The following is a 5683-nucleotide window of genomic DNA, read 5'->3' as shown; positions in this document are numbered from 1 at the left end:
TGAAATCTCCTGTTGCAGTGGCATGTGTTTTCAAGTTTGAATCCTTACCCATGTCCTATCTCACAGAAGTAGAAAAAATTAGGGTAAACCAAAAATCTTTCAGCACTGCCTCAGTTAGTATACAAGATATATTGAACTTAAGCATTCAAAGATGTCTTCAAGAAAATAAGGCAAAAGTAAAGGACTGCCAGAAAATTTTTCTTATGAACTGACAGAACAAGGGTTTTTTCTACCAGTTGCTAGTGAGCTAATTTATATCAGTCATTTGCTAGCTAGGAATGTGATCATTTAGGTCAGACAAGAAACCGGTAATAAGAAGGTTTTTATGCAAAATCAGGTTGGACAACTATGGAATGCTATCAAGAAAAGCAGCTGTGTTGCTTGTTCACTTTTTGCCATGGCTTTCCAGAGGAAAAAAGAGAAAAAAATCCAGAAATGAGTTGTCACCTAATTCTCAGCTTCCACACTGCCCTTTGTATGGTTCTTTGTCTTTGTAAAAACACTTCAGATACCTAATAAATGAAATTATTTTTCTTCTCTCAGTCTTACAATTACCCTTTATTTTAGTTAGAAATTTAAAACATATCCATACTGAATTAGAGAGCAGGTCCAGCTTGCTGAGTCCTGTCTGCAATAGAGGCCAATAGCTGCTGTTTACAGAAAGGTATAAAATCAGACTAGGGATCCAATGGTGTTTTCCCTCATCCACCTTCCCAGTTTCCAGCAAAAATGTCATGGGTTGTTTTGTACTCATTTTTTCACCCAGTTTCTTCCCTTCCTGCTAACTTGAAGGATTTTATGAAGCACTAAAACTACACAATCACTGTCCTCTTTTATGGGCACAGACAACATTTTCTCCCCCCCCCCCCCTTTTATTACATTTATAGCCTTTGCCTGCCAAGATACTTTTATGGCGGTGGGAATGATTCTCTCACTTTTGATAAAGTCTGGAGTATCCCTTGGTGCTCCATATAACTTGTCACAATACTCCTAACAACAGCTTGTCGTGTGCTCCTGAGCGACTGATGTTTGTGCCAACTCCCCTGATGGGCTCCCTGATATTGGTAAAGAATATTCTCCTTTACAGCCCCTCTCACACAGGGCTGTACACCAGTTCTTTCCAACTGCTGCTCTTGGGTTTCTTCACTTGTCTTAACTCCCAGGATTTTACCTTTGGAGACAATGAAAATTTATACCTTTGCTTTGCACAGTAACTACACAAACAACTTAAAGAAAAGTATTTCATTTGCTGCCTCACATTTCTCTTGACAGTATTTTGTGCGTTCTTGTGCCGGGTATATCCCCAGCACTTTTTTTTTTTAATGTAACTGGAAACAAGGCATGTTTACCTCAAAATACCTTGTGCAGAGCAGTCTGCATTGTTACAAACTCTTGGCTTTCCATTCAGCTTAGCCTTGTTGCTGGGTTCATCTGCATTTCCAGCTCACAGAAGATTACGAGCCTACCTTCTGTACTGAAATGTGTGACTTAAAGGCAATAAAAGACCAAGCAACAGTATAAAATTGGTTCTTAAGAGATCTAAACGGGAAAGAATTATTGAAGATACTGTTAGGGTCCCTTGCTGAATCATCAAACTATTTTGCAGTGGTAATTGAGACAGCATATAAATACTGCATAGATATCTCTTCAGGTCCTCTTCAAAGAGCAATTGTATTCCATTAAAGTGCTTTTCTTGTACAGGTTAATCTCTCAGAATAAAAGTGGAAAATACAGCAACAAAACAAGATGATATTTTCACTACTCAATAAACTTCTCTTCCCTTTTCTGTAAATAAATAATTCCCAGAGGCACGTCTCCAGGGCTTCTGAAAACTCAAAAGGGCAAGGGAAGGAATTAAAAAATATCACAGCCTGCTCCTACACATTCACAGTGTTTATTAAAACAAACAAACAAACAAACAAACCAACCAGCATGTCAAAGTCTGTCCTGTTTTATACTGCATTTACATGGTATGCAAGTTAAATCAGATTTGGACCCAATCTGCCTGTAGAAGCACATGTCTTGTGCCCCCATGGATTGACATAAAGGTAAGAACAACCTCCCCATTGATATGAAGTAGGGAAGCTGGGTTTTTTTTGAAAACGAGAATGGCAAATCAGGCTTGATGATCAAGACAAATCTTAAATGTGAAGAAGGAGAAAAACATTATCGCCTCTTGTAATTTCTTGTATATCCCTCACTTTCTTTTTTTCTTGTCCTGTAATTTTTTTTTCAGCACCAGAACTATATCTACAGCAGCTGAACAGCACCTGATTTATTTTGGATACTAAGACAGTGTAACTACCAGTGACAAAAATACATTCTCATTGCAGCTGCACACATAGGAAAGTATTTCAACACTCAGAGTTGGATTGATTTCACATTATATGTTAAGAAATAAAAACTTCTCTCTGAATGAAAGTGAAATCCTGCAGTATAATGACTGGATTCCAGTATCAGGGTACTTGGATAAATTGATTTTATTTTTAATTTATCTAATTATACTATCTGTTATTCTGTTTTGACACCTTTGTCTTCCTCTTCTAAGCTGGTGTATGATGGTATTGCATATTTTGCCAAACAATATGCAGTTTCTTGCCCAAAAATTTCTTCATAGGCCTTGCATTTCCTCTCAAAAAGGGTGTTCAAAGGAGTGCATAAAATGCTTTGGAATCTTTGAGGGATGAGATAAACTATATAAATCTTAGTTATTACTATTAAAAGAGCATTGAGTGAGTTGTCTAGAGGCAACTCCAATATGTGATTTGGATCTTTATTGATAAATCATAGAAACCTGCATTACTGATCTTCTTTACTGTATGTGAAACAACTGTTGGATGACACCTTGTATTTCACCAGTTGCCTTCCTGCAATTTCTCAAAGAAAGTAACACAATATATGGTCCACCTGCTGTGAGAACATCTGAAATACCACAGACAGTAAAAAGCCTTTGAGTAAAGTTCTTCCAGAGAATCTTTTGTTGATATGCTTTATAGCATATACATATACCTTACATATATACTCCCTTACATATATATTCCCTATAACATATACCTAACATATACCTTACTCAGTTTTCAGACAGTATCTCTAGCTTTCCATGGAAAAGAACTATGCTTGTATCACTATGCATTTTTATTAAGTGCATGAGAATTTGATGAGAATATTATTTTTAAATATTCTTTTTCTTTTTGTTTAGGTTTTGTTTAGTACTTTTTAAAATTTTTGTTTAGGTCTCCACAAAGGATCAAACAGCCCATTGTTAGCTCATAGCTATCAAGAAAAAAATTATCTCCTGCAAGATTCCTAACAAAGGACTAATCTTGTATCCTTCACCTATGTAAATAAATTGTCAGATGTTAGTAGAACTAATCACAAGAGCATTGCTTTCTGCTTTCATCAGGACTTCAAGGCCTGATTGAAGTATGGTCGATATACATCACTGTCTTCCAATAACATTTTTATTCCAGATGTTGATTTAAAAAGTAGTGTCCTCTCTGAAGAGTGTGAAAGAACTTTATAAGAATTAATTCCTGTTGTGACCTGGAAGAGGGCTACAGCCATCCTACAGGTAGGTCAGCTGAGTTGCAGCAAGGCTTGGTGGTTCATCTGATACATCTTCATCATCCACATTTTCCATAACCCACATAATTCTCATCATTAAATTCTGCTCGATTCCCTACAAGCACTCTGTGCCTTTGATTTATACTCAATTCCTTTAGACCCACAAAGCAGACAGTAATTGTACTGTATGTACACAGTGGAATGGGACCTTAAGGGATAGGTTTTTAGTAACTCTGATGACACCTTTCTAGTTAGTGTAGTGTAGCAGGATCCTATTTAAGATTGCTTTGTTTAATTATTTAAGAACCATTATGGTAACTGGATATACTCTAAGTGTAATTTATTAACTCATACACTTGAATTATCCAAGTCTCTACATCCACTGAACAGAATTACAGAGGAACTAGAATAAGATAATGGTATTGAAATGCTATGGAATATTCCCTCTGCTGAGAAGTAGAGAAGCTCTCTTATCTCTCATACCAAAGGGGTTCATAAGCTTTTTCAAACTATGCACTACAAGAATAATTTTATACTAGTAGCAGATGTTTATATAGACAGTATTAAGAAAATGTGTGCATTTTTTATACAAGTATATGTCTGCATATGTGTAAGTAAATACCTACACATATAATGCATACATAGATAAGTCTTCAATGTAGCATTGAATTTGCTTCCCTCTTTTTGTGTAAGAAATGATACTGCATCTGTTTTCCCTCTCTCTTTGCTCTTCTGAAGATGCTTCTTTATGCTCTGATCCCTGTCTTTTTCTATTGCTGTGTTTTCTTGTTGTCTCTAAGCTGGGTTGCCTTGTTAAATGTTTCCTTTCTCACTGCAAGTACTACCCATTCCCCTGGATCCCTCTCCACCATTATCCTCTGTGTACAATGCCTGTCTGCCTCATGCCTGTCTGCACGGGACATTTTTTCCTCCAGAAAATGACAGCTCTGGGATCAGCACCTTGAGAGTGCTCCGATATAGTGTCTGCTTTTGCCATCAGCAGCTGGATTCTCTTCTTGCCATGTGGGCACTTTTGCACAGAGCTGTCATTTGCAAAAAGAATACAGGCACATGGAGCAGCAGATAAAGAAAATAACATCTAGAGTAAATCATGTGAGCAAACAGCCCCCTGAAAGCCATAGCAAGCACTCACACACCATCTCAGTGTCATAAATTAATTTGGAACTGTTTAGAAAGAAAAACTTTCAGCACTCAAGATTCTTACTCACAGCAGTCTCTTCAACAGAATATTGCTTCAGTTACAGCATGTATCTTTCTTAACCCAAGATGCTTCCCATAGTTCTGCTGTGCTCCAGACAACATGTCATAAACACCAGGAACGTGCAGCAGAGCCATTATCAGCCCTGGATTCTGGGCTGCAGCATCCCTGCTGTTCAAATATACTGGCACAGGACAGAAAACTGATAACAGTAATTCTACAGAGCTTTTGAGCTAGGAGAAGAGGGTTGCAGACAATTACTGCCTTGGAGGCTCAGATGTTCTAAAGTAAAAAGGGGGAAAACTCATAATTTACCTGTACTGACCACTTCTGCAATAAAAAAGTAATTTGCTCTAAATTAAGAGCTTGCCAAAACCGAAAAGTTAGACAGGCATGCCTGAGAAAGATTATTAGCAGACACAGAATGCTTTCCTGTGTAATCACAAATGCACAACATCCTTCTTACACTTAACCTTTATGTGCTACCATAGACCAGTATCAAGTTTGTCCTTCCAGCACACATCTGTAACTGAAAGCTTTTAATATCCTCCTTCCATCTTGCTCAAAGCCAAGATATCAGGAACACAGAAAGATTTAACCACTTATTAAACAGCGCTATTATGTCAAGCAATATGTTCTTTTCTGCAGGGCACTAGTGAATTGAATGTGCAAGAGAGACAAAGTGTCTAACAAAGAAAAAGCTGCTACATGACAAGGATTGCCTCTGCTCTCACAAGGAACTCGACTAGCAAGGAAATCTGCTTGTCGAGTACAAATGCGAGCAAACCTATGACAGCAAATGAGGCAATGGGAAACCACAGAAATAAAGATGTAGAAAGAGACTGGTGGACATGAAAGTTGGGTTTTTTGGGGGTAAATATTGCTTCGATAGTACATAAA

General features: G+C 37.5%; 1 long non-coding RNA gene across 1 annotated transcript; it reads right to left on the bottom strand.

Moving 5' to 3' along the window:
* Positions 1-2773: 2773 nt before the first annotated feature.
* LOC113948264 lies at positions 2774-4886 on the bottom strand. The gene is made up of 3 exons (XR_003528070.1): positions 4794-4886; positions 4525-4607; positions 2774-2922 (listed from the first exon to the last, which is right to left on the bottom strand). It is a non-coding gene; the product is annotated as an uncharacterized LOC113948264 (long non-coding RNA).
* Positions 4887-5683: the final 797 nt, after the last annotated feature.

This window comes from Corapipo altera, unplaced genomic scaffold, assembly GCF_003945725.1.
Source record: "Corapipo altera isolate COAL_440 unplaced genomic scaffold, ASM394572v1 51, whole genome shotgun sequence".
Classification (NCBI taxonomy): domain Eukaryota; kingdom Metazoa; phylum Chordata; class Aves; order Passeriformes; family Pipridae; genus Corapipo; species Corapipo altera.
Note: the sequence above shows the minus strand (reverse complement) of the source record. Positions and strands in the feature narration are given on the sequence as shown.